Genomic DNA, 15,562 nt, shown 5'->3' on the forward strand with positions numbered 1-15,562 from the left:
TTGCTGTAAATATTTCTGGAAAATTTGTTTCAGGAAGTCAGAGCTGCTGTTTTCAACAAACAGGCAAGTAATCAGTTCCAGTTGGGTAGATATTCAGTTTAACTGGAGAACTGCTGGCTCCAGATGAGAAAATAAAAACAAAACTTAGAGTATTTTTTTTCTTTGAGTTTATAAACTTTTATTAATGTTTATTCAACTCAGAAAAGCATTAAAGATTAAAATGATCTTGTAGCTTATTGTATTATTTTCTATGGCTAGAGGAAAGTGAAGTAAAAAAAAATTAAAATCAGAAACCTTTTTTTTTTAATATAATTTCTTCTTGACCTAACAGCTCTAATCATGACAAAACATCTTAAATTCTACAGGATCCATAGGGGCAGTCATGATGGAATAAAATAACAAAGAAGAACCAGCTGAATGATATGAGATCCAGCGACTCTGAATCTGCTGAGTCACTGGTTTCCATGGTGACTCTCTCATATGTTTTTGGAGAGCACAGATAGAAAGCAGAGCATAAAGCACCATTCTTCATCAGACAGGCAGACAGAAACACAAACTGAGAACCAGAGGTAGAAAGAGTACTAAAACAAACAATGTACTTAAGTCAAAGTACACATGCTATGTTCAAATTTTACATATGTACAAGTTACTTGTGTGAAAATCTACTCAAGTAAAAGTAAGTCGTTACAATTTACTTTGAGTAAAAATCAAAACTAAAGAAAAATAACATTGAAGTAAAACTTGTGGTTTCAAACAAACAGGATTAGATTTACTGATAAACAAAAGTAATTTTGGTTATTTTTTCTTTATAAATTTGGAATTAACCATAATTGTTGGTACAAAACATACCAAACAGCAACTTTCCAGGCTTTTTCACAGGAGCAACCTTTCCTACTGATGTTTTTTTTAAAAGTAAAAGTGATTAATGCAGGATTCCTGTTTTCAATACCAGCTTTAGCAGAGTTTTTTTTAACAGTGTCCCAACAAGAGCTGAAGGAACAGGAAGACAGGAGGAAGAGGAAGGGAAGTAAGAGGGATGTCAGCGATGCAGGTGGTGCAGCGAGGCCAGATGGCAGCAGCCACGCTCTGCCTCGCTGATTAGCAGCATGCACACAAAGAGCAGCCATGTTTCACTTGTTCATCACTTAAGTGCAGAGCCCAAGGTGGAGGCTGGGAGATTTCCCTCGGGGAAATGTGCCTTCCAAAGATAAGGCCGCGGCCCGGATTGCTCTCTGGAGGTGGCGATGTACGACGAGGCAACGGCGGGGTCCAAGCCTCTGAAGAAAACAAAATGAAGGAGAAAGAAAAGACTCTGTGGTGTGGAACGCAGACAGCAGCGAGAAGCTCCAACTTAAACAGTTCAGCTAAAAGTTCAACTTCCATTTTCCATTAACTCCAACTCTAGAGAGACAAAAGTCCATTTTCAAGTTTTCTGAGCAGGAAGTTGTTCACTTTGCTTGGAGTTTCTCAGGAGGCCCGGAGGATCGCTGGGAGAACAATGACTGTAATATGCTGCACTGACCTCTGACCTCAGACGCTGGCTGCTCTGTAATTAGGACTGTCTGCTGCTGAAGATTATTATTACTGCTCAGAGAGAAGATGAGGGCAGAAGTCCTCACAAGGTTCAGATCAAAACCTTCAAAATAAAAGAGAAGAAAATCAGCAAAGCTTTTGATTGCAGAGTGAAACTTTTCACCCACTTATGATTGTTCTTTTCTTATTTTTACCTTAAATACATAAAAACTCTGAAGACTGAAGACAAATGCTTCTACATTTACAGTGTTTATATTGTCAGAAAGCATAACCAACCCAAATACACTCATAGTAAACAAAACATAAAAGTCATTTAAAAAAAAAAGATTTTATACATCTGATTGCACAAAACATAGTAAAAATGTTTCAAAAGTAGTTTTTAAAAAAAACAAAAACTGGTTCCAGCCTCACTGCTTCAGGATCAGGAGCTGCTGATGAGCTGATCCTCAGCAGGTTCTGTTGCTCTGGAGCTCCAGGTGTGAGTTAACACAACGCCAGGATGGAAAGACATCAGCAATGACCTCAGAGAAGCAGCTCAACTCAGATTTGGAAAGTTTCATCTGAAGGAACCACAAGACTTCTCGAACAGAACCAGACCAGAGGACAGATGTTTACCCAGAATGCACTGCAGCTGTCAGCACGGTGGTGGAGGGCTGATGGTTTGGGCTCCTCTGCAGACCAGAGGACAGATGTTTACCCAGAATGCACTGCAGCTGTCAGCACGGTGGTGGAGGGCTGATGGTTTGGGCTGATTCTGGAATCAGATGTGAGGCCATCTGTCTGACAAACAGGACAATGATCCCATACACAGCAGAATGGTCCAGAACCAGAACCTCAGAGAGCTGAGCAGAAACCAATGAGCTGAAGCAACGCTGGAAAGAAGAGTGGGCCACAACTCCTCCACAACCAGGAACCCACTGAGAGTTCTGCTGGGTTGGGAGCTGAAACAGTTTTTCAATGATTCTGGTTAGTTTTTTGTTTAATATAAAATGACTTGATGGAATCTGTGACTTTTTGTTCATTTGAGGTTGGATGTACTTCATTAGACCTGCTGAAAAACAAATAAGTCGTTTCATATTATTTAATATACCAAATCTTGGATCTAGAAAAAAAAAATAGCATATTCATGTTTTGCAATAACGAACAGTTTTAACTTATAAAACATTTAGTTATTCATGTTTTATTTGTTAGCAAATCTTCAAATAAAAGATCATCAGTGAAGATTTTTCCATTTTCCATTAAGTGAAGTAAAAGCAGATGTTTAACGTGGTTCCTTTTTCTCTAATGCACATTAGTTGTATAAATGTAATTTATTGGAGACGGGACTAAAATGGAACATTGATCTTGGTAAAACAACTGTAAGAAAACAAATATAGAGCTTCCATCTGTTTTCCTTCTCCACATTTCCCTTGTTGGTAAAAAAGGTAACTATTTTTTTTAACTTTCATTTTAGTGAAAAAAAATCAAGTTTTTAAATTCTGTAAAATCAGCTATAGAAGTTCAAAGCATGCTAAATGTCTTTAATCTTTTAGATTATCTTTTAGATCTTTAACAGTTTTTATACAATCACAGGTTGTGATGGAGGATTCTTACAGATTTTACTACAGAATGTTAAACTCAAAGTCTAATGACATCACACTGTTTATCCTTTCAGTTGTATAAACCTTACAACACTTTCACAAAAACTCTTCTTATTTCCACAGTATTTCTCCAGTCATTTGTAGGTAGTTCTTTCTTTTTCTCTCCTGTAGGACTTATGGTTTTCTCTCTAATAATCCCAGAGGTCAGAGGTCACACACCCAAACTCTCATTGACCTCCATTGTATCTGATCTCAGAATTTTCTCTTTCGAACAAGAACTGAAGGCTCTTTTTAACCCCCTTGTGGCCTTAAGGTCAAATTGACCCTAAGTCACAAAGGCTTCTCTACCTCTCTCTATCTCTCTCTCTTTTGACAGCTTCACAAGGGTTCATTTGTCATATCCATTAATGAACCTTGTAGAACCTGTGGGACTATCAGAACCTTCTGCTGCTCACGGGTCAAGAACTTCTTTGATCCAACTGATAGTTTTCACTCAAACGTGTTTGTGATCTGCTCTGTTTTCTGTGATACTTTTGTTGGAGTGATTTATTTACATGAGGTTTCTCTTTAAAATGACACCTTGTTTTTGAACCTGTATAAATAAAGGTGAAATAAAGATATTGGTATGATGTTAAATCTTGTTTAGCAGCTTTAGTGTTTGTCCAACGTGAAGGTTGGAGCTGAAAGGACGGACATTAAAGTTATTAAAGCAAAGTTAGCAGGAGGCGTCTTCCAGCTCAGCCAACTCTGCTGACACATTACTCTGCTGGGGGCTGAATAACACAGCTATTTTTATACACACATGCACCCCCACCCCCACTCACACACACCCACACACACTCAGGATGCATGCTAGCCCCCTATTACTCAAAGTCAGCGAAGCACAAAATGAACAGAGTCAGCCGTTGTGCCGCAGCGGGCGGAGATGTGAGGAGAGATCGCAGCTGAAATTGAAATTAATGGCTTTTCTAATTGGAGCACATGTTTGTCAAAGTGACCGGGTTCTACCGACACCAACTACATCCGTTCATCTGACCCGCCGCCACGCCGCATGCTTCTGATTGGCCCGCAGCCACCATCAGGATAAATGATAACGTGCACAATTACAGAGATCACACCTGTGTCATGCTTCCATTTTTTAACTGTCTTTGAACTTCCTTTCTGCACAGGAAGGGGAGGGCGTTGTGTCTGGCTGAGAATGTGATGAGCAAAATTTAGTTTGAATCAGTCAAACAAACAAGTTTTATTAACAGCCAAGAACGGAAATATCTCTGAGGTCATACTTTAAACTAGAATTCATTTTTCATATAACTTGTATTATTATTATTATTATTATTATTATTATTATTATTATTATTATTATTATTATTATTATTATTATTATTATTATAATTATTATTATTATTATTATTATTATTATTATTATTATTAATAATAACAATAATAATAATAATAATAATAATAATAATAATAATAATAATAATAATAATAATAATAATAATAATAATAGCTCTTGGAGATCCAAACAGAGACCGGGTTTAGAACTCTAACAGGACTAAGTTTAGAGTTCCAAACAGGACCGGCTTTAGAGCTCCAAACAGAGACCGGGTTTAGAGCTCCAAACAGGACCAAGTTTAGAGCTCCTAACAGGACCAGGTTTAGAGCTCCTAACAGGACCAGATTTAGAGCTCCAACAGGACCGGGTTTAGAGCTCCTAACAGGACAGAGTTTAGAGCTCCACACAGGACCAGGTTTAGAGCTCCAACAGGACCGGGTTTAGAGCTCCAAACAGGACCGGGTTTAGAGCTCCAAACAGGACCGAGTTTAGAGCTCCTAACAGGACCGGGTTTAGAGCTCCTAACAGGAACAGGTTTAGAGCTCCAACAGGACCAGGTTTAGAGCTCCAAACAGGACCGGGTTTAGAGCTCCAAACAGGACCGAGTTTAGAGCTCCTAACAGGACCGGGTTTAGAGCTCCTAACAGGACCAGGTTTAGAGCTCTAACAGGACCGGGTTTAGAGCTCTAACAGGACCGGGTTTAGAGCTCTAACAGGACCGGGTTTAGAGCTCTAACAGGACCGGGTTTAGAGCTTCAAATAGAACTGGGTTTAGAGCTCCATGCCATGCTTTTGTGCCATATGTTTTTGCTCATCGGTTTTTGTTGTTTCATTTTGTTGCTGTCTCGTCAGCTCTTTGGTTTCTGGTTTTCTTTTGTTAATAAATTAGTTTTATGTTAGCCCACCATTCTGGGTTCACCATGCACTTTCCTAACATAAATTCTTTCCTGGAATGACTCATTGAGTTCAAAAACATGTAATTGAGGTTTTTTTTTTACTGCTTCACAGCTGAAAGAAGCTAAAGACATAAAAGTGTCCAAAAGGTAGCTTGAATAGCAGACGTTTCATTCCAGTTTAATCTAATCTTAAACTCATAGCGGTGAACCAGAAACAGTTTCCACCAAGAGTAAGAATAAAGTTATTATAAAGCTCATGTGGAAACCATGAAATAAATCTAAAAAAAAAGTCTGGTCCTCTGCTGTAAGTTTCCACCCTTCATCTCCCGTTTTATCGACAGACAAGAATCAAAGGCTGGGAGCTGATCAGAAAGCTGTATGAAAGAAGCATTAGCCACTGTTAGCTTCTCTCCATTGGCTCCCTGTCAAAATCAAAATAGAATTTTAATATCTTACTTCTATCATCCAAAGCTCTCAACAACCAGCTCCATCTTACATTAAAGATCTTATTGTTCCATATTTTCCTAGCAGTGCACTTTGCTCTCAGACTGCAGGTTTCCTTGTGGTTCCTAATGTTTCTAAAAGTAGAACAGGAAGCAGAACTTTCACTTCTCAGTCTCCTCTCTTGTCTCTATCTGCCTTAAAGATTAGACTTAAGACTTTCCTTTTTGATAAATCCTATAGTTAGGGTTGGCTTGGGTTTCCTGACCTACTCCTTAGTTCTGCTGTTATAGGGTTAGACTTCTATAGGACAAACCAACCATATTTTCGCACTCTGATGCTGTCTTTACTTGCTCTACTGTAATTATTTATATGATTAACATGTGTTTTATTTGTCTTTCTTCCAATATAAACTACACTTGGACTTGTCATTCTATGTTTGTCTGTGTCAAACTTTGATACTTTAATTGCTAAAATGATGTTACGCTTAGCTTATGATAAAATAAAACATACAAACTAATTATTAAAAAACGTGCTTAATTAACTGAAGAGGAGCGAATGGGGCAGAATCACAACAGAAAAGCTGTGTAAGTGGGGTGAGGGAGGAAGAAGGCTCCAGGGCATCACGACATGAGCGAGTGAGATTAGGAAGCCGTCCTTGAGACGGAAAAGCAAGCTGCTTCAGCTGTTTGTGTGCAGAAACCCTGGTCTTGAGCGTGGCTCATAGTATAAAAAAAAGGTGAAAGGGGAACCAGCCCAGACACAACTCGTGATTTTGGTGTGTGTGACGGGGTGCTCCGGGTTTGGTGAGTGGTCTGTCTCCATTCAGCTGAATGTTTAATAAATGTGTGATTAATGATTGAACCTCTGGTCTGAGACTCATTTGTGTGTCCATCTTTTCTGCAACATCAAAGTTATGATGAGGGAAACAAAGTAGTGAGGTGAAATTCCTCTGAAAGGACTAAATACTTCTCAAACCTCAGCCGGTTGAAGCAGGTGGCTGCCCCTCCTGAGCCTGGTTGTGGTTCTGGTTCTCCTGGAGGTTTCTTCCGTTAAAAGGGAGTCCTTTCCACTTTCGCCTCCGCTCTGCTCAGGTTGAGAGATTGTGACGAAGGCAAGATTCAACGCAATTTGCTGGCTTCCTTTGATAAACAACTTTTACTAAATAGAATTTGGTTGTGAATTGACACTATATAAATAAACTGAATTGAATTAAATTAGCAACTGTTAGCCATAGTAAGCCATCATTAGCCCCTGTTAGTTGTTGTTAGTCACAGCCTCGCTCACAGACTCATAATTAGATGTTCATGTCCATCCGGTACTAATCTGAGGTAAGAAGTCAGAGGTCAGAATAATGCCTTCAGGAGCTGAAGTGTTTTTGAGACACAAATCGATCTTACATAAAGAGCAGGGACTTCTTTTTTCAATAGGTAACTTCTCATTGAAGCAAGACACATATTGGGTAACCTAAAGTTCAATCCTGGGACTGCTGTATTTCAATTTCTATATGCTCCCACAAGCTCAGGTTATAACAAGAAATAAGCTTAGTTACCATAACTACGCAGATGATACACAGCTCTACATCACGATGTCACCAGGTGACTCTGAACCCATCCAGGCACTGAACAGATGTTTAGAACAAATCAATGTGTGGATGTGCCAGAGAGTTCTCCAGCTGAACAGAAACGAAACTGAAGTAATTATCTTTGGACCTAAAGAGGACTGATCCAGAGTCAGCACACAGCTTCAGTTATTCCAGCTAGAAACTAGTGATCAGGCCTGATATCTGGGTGTAGTGATGGACTCAGACCTGAACCTTCAGAGCCACATAAAGACAGTTACAAAGTCGGACTTAAAGGACTAACGTCCCAGCAAGATGTAGAGAAACTCATCTACACGTTTATCTTTAGGCGCATTGATTACTGCAACAGCATCTTCACAGGTCTGCCTAAAAACTCAATCCGACAGCTGCAGCTGATTCAGAACGCTGCTGCTCGTGTTCTCACTAAAACCAGGAAGATAGAGCACATAACACCAGTTTTAAAGTCCCTACACTGGCTCCCTGTAGCTCAAAGAATAGACTTTAAAATACATCTGCTAACCTGTCCACGGTGTCCCCCGCCTCTCGCACAGTGACTGCTGGGGATAGGCACCAGCTCCCTGCAACTCGGAATGGAGAAGCAGGTAAAGAAAATAGATGGATGGATGGATACTTCTGCTAGTTTATAAATCACTGAATGGCTCAGCACCACAATCCATTAAAGACCTGCTGGTGTTGGATCAACCTTCCAGAACACTCAGGTCTTCTGGTTCTGGTCTACTCTGCACCCCAGAACCAGAACCAAACATGGAGAAGCAGCTTTCAGCTTTTATGGACCACAAATCTGGAACAAACTTCCAGAAGACTGCAAACCGGCTGAAACACTGAGTTCCTTTAAATCAAGGCTAAAACCCACCTGTTTAGAGTTCCTTTAGAACCATAAGAAATGGACCATTGACCAACACATATGATGTGAACTGGTTTCTCAATTGGTGACCATATGTTGTTTTTATGACTTTTTAATTTTGTTTTTTTTTAATGATGTACAGCACTTTGAACTGCCTTCTTGCATAAATGTGCTATGCAAATAAACTTGACTTGACAAACATCTTTCTGCTCCAATGGTAGCCTCACCCTTTGAATCTTTGTCATTAATGATGGAGTTCATGTCTTTGAGCCAGTTCCAAATAGCCGACTCTTTGAGATTTCAGGAGCTGAAAGAACCAGCTCATTTTGGTGACCAGAACCAAATGAGTCGGTTCCCAGATTTGTTTGGTATGCGTGACAGTGTGACATGCATTCTTTCATTGAATAGTTGTTTTTTTTCTACCAGTTTCAGCACAGCTGTGTTCATAAATCACTATTGTTTTAATAAAAGGTTTTAGCTAAAAAAATGAATATCATTGGTCATTGGTTACTTAGATTGGATTGAGTTTATTCAAACCTAATTTAACTCTTCTGTAAGTGGAAGATGAAAATACAAATACTTTTTGAAATGAGAAATGTCCATTTATTAGATAAAAATATGAAACAATTCAGTAACAATTAAAGAAATCAAGGGTTAAATAACTGATATTTAGTAGCAGATCGGTTCCACTGGTGTTTTGGCAGAGCTGCATCACATTTTAAATCTAAGCTCTGCTTAAAAGCAGCAAACAGAGAAAACAGAGCTCCCCTACCCCCAACATATAACTGACAGCATGCAGTCATGGAGGTGAACACCACGGCAGCCATTTTAATACCATCAACACCCACGTTCTGCCAATTAGAGCTGCTGGCAACGTCTGATGATGGAGCTATTAAAAGAGACGTTCGAGGTCTGTCTGACAGATGGATTCATGCCTCCTCTGTCTTAATAAAACCCGCCCACAGCTCCACCCACAGCTGACACGTGTCACCACCACATATAGCAACACAGCCTTCAAAACAGCAGCAGCAGTAGCAGCAGAGAGGCTGAAGGAATTATCACCTAAATACTGTAAATACTGTATGTTGTTCAGGAAATCTGGAAAAAGGTTAAACACAGGTTAAACAAAGATCATCTAAACTGAAACAAGCACAAAGTTACTTTTATTGGAAACTGTAAAAGAAGAAGACTGGATTCAGAGTTCATTTAAAGCTTCTTCCAGTTTCACCAGTTTTCATCTGCTGCCTTTGAAATGCAGACCTGCTCTAATGGCTTTCATTTGTTAGATAAGCAATAGGTTTCCTGTCTATCCTAAAAGAATAAGACACTGGTAATTTGTTGGACTGCATCGAAACCATCTGATGGACTGTGATGCAGACTGAGAAAACCACAGAGCTCTCAGGAGAAGGAGGGCCAAAATTGAACTTTAACCTTCCATTTGAGTCAGAGAAATGTCCCTTATTCCTGCTGTAATCCATAAGCTCACAGCCATAAGTGTAGGAGGACTATTAGCACTGATACAATGTGTGAGAGCTCATAAAATCTTAAATATTTGAGCCCTCAGAAACAGCTACATCGGAATTTCTTTGATTTTTTTTTCTAGAAATAATGAACTTTTTGTTCACCATCAGCAGGAAGAACATCCAACACCTCTCGCTCCCCCAATCATCACACAGTTGATGTTAAATGGAAACCATTTATTCACAGGGTTACCATTAAAATGCTGTTTTTTAAGAAGTGGTTCACATTTTCTGTGCACTATCCAAAATAACTGCCCTTCGTGCTCTCACTTTGATTTATTGTCTAAACTCCAAATAACTTAAATATCTTCTGAAATGAAGCTCAAACCATCTGCATGAGTGAAAACCCAGAGCCACAAAGAACCACAGCCAGTTTCTCTGATGACTCCAGAGAGACAGAAAGGTCAGTTTGTGCAGAAAAACACAAGCTTCAAAACATTTCCATGCCTGCATCATCACCCACAGGTCAAACAGGCATTTGCACACGTGCAAACACGTGTGTCTTCAGCACCTGCAGGGTTTTATATAAAAACGCACAAACAAAGGGCTTTGCTTGTCAATGCAGTGTTACTGTAAAGTGCTGCCTCTACAGCTTTCCATCATCTGCTTCCTGCCGTTTGGTTGGCTCACCCCAACAACTCTCCATTCTTCACCTCATCCCTTCTCATTACTGCGCTGCACATTTTCACATTAGCCGTGGGCGGCTGATAAAGTTGCATTGTTTAATGAGAAGTTTTTGTAGCGTCAGGTTGGTTTGTTTACCAGATCTGAGCTTGTGGGAGGCTGGCATCTGTTTCTGCATGAATTGTAAGCTCAGTGTCAGCTTGTTAAAAAAAAAAAAAGGTTGGAAAATATTTAACATCTATAAACAAAAGGACACAAAAAACCAAATGTGTGGTTAAAAACAAAATATAAAGCTTAAGTAAAAAATAAGATGTAAAGAAAAAGTAAGTTTGAGTTGGACAGACTCTACAGATAAAAATAACCAAAAGTGAAGAAGGTGAGAAAAACCAAAACACCAACCGAGACTGAAACAGACAAACACACACACACACACACACACATGCACTTTGTTCAGTGTATTTTTATGCACTATATTTTTTAGCATTAGTGTATTTTGTATCAATATTATATATATTTATAGAGATTTATTTATATATTTAGTTATATCAATGTTTTAGTTTTAGTATTAGTATTATTATCAGAATATTATTATTAGTAGTATAATCACTTTTTTGTTGCTGTTGTCTGTGTGTGACTGCTGCTGCTGTGACCCTGTAATTTTCTGCAAAGGATTAGAAGTATCCATCATCATCATCATCATCATCATCATCATCGTTTCTGGGAGGCTGATCATTGGTTATGTCACATGACTTTGGTACAGGAAGATCAGAGGTTCAGGATTTGATTCCTGATATAGCCTCGGTTAGAGAGACCTACACATGAAGCCGAGTGGCTCGGATGTCGCCTGGATTAACAAGGTCCACGTCAGATGCTGTAGAACCAGCATGTTTCAATAGAACCCCACTTCAACAGCTCTCAATCAATAAATAGAATTCATGAACATTTTGATAATTATGTTCATTTCAAAAGTGTCCCAATTTTACTTGTTCAGTGTTTCAGCAAATATAATGAAAACAGGTTTCTAATTTTATTTTATTTGAAAATATTGAAAGAATAATGCCTGATCTTGATTGTTTTTGACAACAAACAAACAAACCTCATGTAGATGAAGGTAGAAGTGAAACAAGATTATATGACAATATGAACCACTAATAAATAGTTAAAAAAACACTGTGACAACCCGCTCATTTCTGGAGCTATGTTGCACAGGTTTTGTCTCCTCACCTAACGCTCGTTTTCTCGGGGACGCGAACGTCGTGGAGCTCACGAGAACCCAGGGAAAAGGCTTGGGCGTTTGTTTTTTTTGACACAACACCTGACGCTTGTTTTTCAGGGACGCGAACGTCGTGCGCGCTCACGAGAGACAGGAAATACGACGCCTCTCAGGACGCTCAGTCAGTTACCTTTTGACGCTAGAAGCGTACAGACGTTTTCACAAATCGTCACAAGCGTGCATCCCAGATCGGAAACCTTGTTTTAGGCACAGCGCTGAGGCTGTTCAATCCCTCACCACTAAAACTCCGGTAGGTCCATTGCACATGGCGACATCTTATACTTTCAAAAGTTCCCAAAGTAAAATACTCAATACACTCTATAGTAATATTGAATATTGTTTATCCATCACAGAAACGTAGGAACCTATTTTGTGTTTCCATATCTGCCGTGTGAATTCTACACTGTAAGTGTTTACATTTTTTTTTCTTTCTCTTTCTTCTTTCCTGTAAATATGAAAGTTTATGGCTTATGTAGCCTGATGGTTATTTTTTGTTGTTGTGTCATTGTTCTGCAGCTGTTGCTGTGGAGCAAAAGGAAATTTATATGGGAGCCTGTACCTCCTTGGAAAGGACAGTAAAGACATTTTTTTAACTTAATTGTTTATTTTCTCTTTATGGACACTTGAGCTTTCAAAGCCAGGAAAATAGCGATTTGTTTGTTGTTGTTGATGCTACTGAGTTTTTTTTTTCATGTGCTGTTGCTCAAAAAGAAAATTTCTGTTGTCATTTGACCAATTGAGGGTCAACACCTGGTGTGTCCGGTCCTTATGTGGCTGTATTGTGTGCAAAGGTATTTGAATGAAATTATCCTATGTGTCAGGAGGGATACCTGACTGGCACCCCAGAATTTTGTTGCATAGTTCTATTTCTGTTATTAAATACTTTTGAAAACTGTCACAACACCTAACTATGAGTGTGTGTAGATAAAACGTTTGTTTTACATAAAATAAAGTTATTTAGCCAAAAAATAAGCAGAACAACTAAGCTCCATTTATCTGAATGAATCAAAGTACAAAAAATGAGTCTGCTTCAGGGTAAGAACAGAGTTTCATAACTGATTTATAAATGCTTTTTAAACTCATGATTAAACTCTTCATAAAGCATTGTTAAATCATTTAGAAAGGGACTCTTATTGTGAAGTGGCACCATTTTCTTTCTATGTTAATAGAAAACTGAACCAATAAACCTAAACAATATGAAAACACATTTTTACAATTGGCTGAATATTATTTAATATAATTTTATGTTTCATGTTAGGAACACTTTTGTTGTTTAAGGACATGAAGGTCATACTTTAATTTACCTAAACTACTTTTGTGAAAACACACTAGTTGTTTATGTTTTACCATAAAATGTTTAAAAAGTTGATCTAATTTGAATTGTGAAATATTTTTTTTATTATCAGTATTTACATTTCACATATAATTGTTTTTGTTAGGCTGACAAAACAATCAGCACATTACATCATATTTACTCATTATTGGTGGAGTAATCAGGTTTTCGTTTTTTTTTGTTCACAGAAACATCAATTTCTCCTTGTCTCGTTAGTGAAGCCTGTAAAATCTTTTCTTAACCAACAGACTGGGGACGTCCCAAAGCAATCCAAGACTCTATTTTTCACAGAAATGTATTAGCTGCAGGAAGATGGATCTTCTTCTGATCCTTTTGTTTATTGTAACTTAATCCAGTCAGGCCGGAGTGGCTGTTCAAAATGTTCCAGTGAGGTTCTGATGCAAAGTGTTTAAACAAAACACAGTTCAGATAAAATCATCTGAAATACATTGATCTGTTATATTTTACTTACAGAGCCTAAAATCTAAAACAAGACATGCTTATAAAAATGAGCCTTTATTGGTTTAAATGTAATAACCATAAAAAGTTCATAATAAAAACAGAAAACAAGTTGTGATCAATAAGTTTGCTTGTTGAGCTTCAAATATAAAAAAAGCTGCTTGTAATCAGACCATAAGGTATTACAATTTGTGACTGTAAATTTGTTGGTTTTGCATATTTTTTCTATTTAATTTTGCTGTTCTGTCATTAAGTCATTTTTTAATCTAAGTACAGGAGGTTTTGGGAAAGAAAAATCAAACTTAAAATAAAAACATTTGCTTGTTTAGTGCTACAATCTCTCTGGAATTGGATGAGCTCTCATTCAATTGATGAGCTGTTCAAACTACAGCTTTCTTAGTCAATATGGTGGGGACATTTCCATCAAAAATAAAATGAAGCCACACAGCTCTGTTCTCTGTGACTGGGAGAACATGCATGGACACGTTCTATACTGCACCCGACAACAGAACATTTTCTTTTCCAGCAGACATTGTTCAGCGGTAAAACCAGCAGAACTAACATGACAGTCTTCCTGTAATGAAGTGGGCGGAGCTCCACTTGGGTTGCTAGGTGAGGGGCTGGGCTTGGCTTGGGGTTGCTAGGTAACAACAATTGTGACGCAACAATCCCGAGGATTTTGAAACAGGTAATTTTTCAGATGAGGTGTCTGTGTTACATCTGTGCTGTGTTGCGATGGGGCCTGAGTTCCGAGTGTAGACATTGTCTTCAGCTACAATCCTTTATTAGGAAGTGGATTTTGTTCTCCTAAGCTCACGTTGTTCGAAAAGCAACGACACAAAGACGAATATGGAAAATTATCTGTTGCACGTCTGAAGACCCCAGCTTCTCACCATAAAGGGAAAGTACATGAAAGTACATGAATCCATACTGTTAAAGTCTGTCCCAGTGGGATGTGTGTGTGTTTTATTCTACAACTGGGTGTGGTAAATGTTTATAAAAAGAAGCAGCCTCAGAGGAACGGGGGGATTTCACTGATTGGGCCAGAAGTCTCGATTCGGCACAGACTCTGTTATTTTGAATAAACTCTCACTGTTCAAGAATAACTTATGTCTGCAAAGTCATTTATTTTGATCATTACATCGTTGCTGCAATTATGAAGACCCAGAAGAATGTCCACCCTTTAAAGACACTTCACAGACACCAGAAAACATTTACTTATTGTCAAAAAACAGGTGAGTGGGTTTTTCTTGCACTTGGACTGTTTCTAGAAGCAGTAGATCCCTAAATGGAATAACAAAAACAGTCAAAAAGTGAATTTTGCATAATAGGTCCCCTTTAAGTTTGAGGGGGTCCTTTGGGAAATCCCCCAGCCTCTGTGTCCTCAGGATGGACCGGCCTCTGTGTCCTCAGGATGGACCGGCCTCTGTGTCCTCAGGATGGACTGGCCTCTGTCTCCTAAGGCTGGACCAGCCTCTGTGTCTGAGCCGTTTTGATGTGTTTCTGTTCTTTTCCTTCCCTTCTGTCTTCGTGGGGACGTGTTCAGCCCGATGCTGTAGAGTTCTGATGACAGAGAGTGTGTGTTCCAGAGGGGGTGAGAGTCCAGCAGAAGGTTCTGATCCTTTTGGGTTGGTTTCCTGTAGACCTCAGTGTTAAGGCTGTCCTCTCTCTCCATGTGAACCAGACAGTCCACAAAAGGAAGCTTGTTGTCGTTAGCATCTTCTTTGGTGTCCTTTGGGAAGGATATATTAAGAGCCCCTCGAGGACATTCTACAAGTGAACACAGGTAAGTACAAAACATTAATACCATTAAGACTCAGGGAATTGTTAGAGTGATTGTATGTCTAAGATCACCAAGTGACTTTCAATGGTCCAGCCATGGCTTTTCTGCAGCTCAGCCTTAAATATGATGATCTGTAATCAACGCCCTATTCTAGTGCAGTCTAATCCTGCAATAGAAGGTGATTTGTGGACAAGACAGGCCAAAAAACAGGAATCCTGACAGTTTGTGTGTAGAAGATGCAGCCAGTCAGCTTCTCGGCTGTATTTCATCTCGTACTGCTGTGTCGTAGTGTAAGCACTATCACAAAAAGCTCTGACCCACATATTTTAATTGCTTA

At 38.9% G+C, this 15,562-nt stretch overlaps 1 long non-coding RNA gene across 1 annotated transcript; it reads left to right on the forward strand.

Annotated features, from left to right (window-relative positions):
• The first annotated feature begins 11,762 nt into the window (after nt 1-11,762).
• Nucleotides 11,763-12,240, forward strand: LOC108251271. The gene is made up of 3 exons (XR_001809336.3): nt 11,763-11,900; nt 12,004-12,055; nt 12,167-12,240. It is a non-coding gene; the product is annotated as an uncharacterized LOC108251271 (long non-coding RNA).
• Nucleotides 12,241-15,562: the final 3,322 nt, after the last annotated feature.

Source organism: Kryptolebias marmoratus, linkage group LG9, assembly GCF_001649575.2.
Source record: "Kryptolebias marmoratus isolate JLee-2015 linkage group LG9, ASM164957v2, whole genome shotgun sequence".
Lineage (NCBI taxonomy): Eukaryota > Metazoa > Chordata > Actinopteri > Cyprinodontiformes > Rivulidae > Kryptolebias > Kryptolebias marmoratus.